This window comes from Arachis hypogaea, chromosome 5 (genome assembly GCF_003086295.3).
Source record: "Arachis hypogaea cultivar Tifrunner chromosome 5, arahy.Tifrunner.gnm2.J5K5, whole genome shotgun sequence".
NCBI lineage: Eukaryota > Viridiplantae > Streptophyta > Magnoliopsida > Fabales > Fabaceae > Arachis > Arachis hypogaea.
Genome location: NC_092040.1, coordinates 32,568,403 through 32,569,253, shown reverse-complemented (window position 1 = coordinate 32,569,253; position 851 = coordinate 32,568,403).

Sequence of the window (851 nt, the reverse complement as noted above, 5' to 3'; positions counted from 1 at the left end):
AGACTCCGATCTTTCGGAATGGAGGCTAAGAGATACACGCTCGATCTAAGGTAGAACGAAAGTGGTTGTCAGTCACGCGTTCATAGGTGAGAATGATGATGAGTGTCACGGATCATCACATTCATCATGTTGAAGTGCAGCGAATATCTTAGAATAAGAATAAGCATGAATTGAATAGAGAACAGTAGTAATTGCATTAATACTCGAGGAACAGCAGAGCTCCACACCCTTAATCTATGGTGTGTAGAAACTCCACCGTTGAAAATACATAAGAACAAGGTCCAGGTATGACCGTGAGGCCAGCCCCCAAAATGTGATCAAGAGATCAAAAGATGAAAATACAATAGTAAGAGGTCCTATTTATAACGAAACTAGCTACTAGGGTTTACAGAAATAGGTAAATGATGTAGAAATCCACTTCCGGGCCCACTTGGTGTGTGCTTGGGCTGAGCATTGAGCTTTACACGTGTAGAGACTTCTCTTGGAGTTAAACGCCAGCTTTGGTGCCAGTTTGGGCGTTTAACTCCAGCTTTTATGCGAGTTCTGACGTTTTGACTTTAGAATAGGGCAGAAAAGGGGCATTTGAACACCGATTTGCATCGTCAAAACTCAAGCAAAGTATGAACTATTATATATTGCTGGAAAGCTCTGGATGTCTACTTTCTAACACAATTGAGAGCACGCCATTTGGAGTTCCGTATCTCCAAAAAATCCACTTCGAGTGCAGGGAGGTCAGAATCCAACAGCATCATCATTCCTTTTTCAGCCTCTGAATCAGATTTGTGCTCAGGTCCCTCAATTTCAGCCAGAAAATACCTGAAATTACAAAAAAATACACAAACTCATAGTAA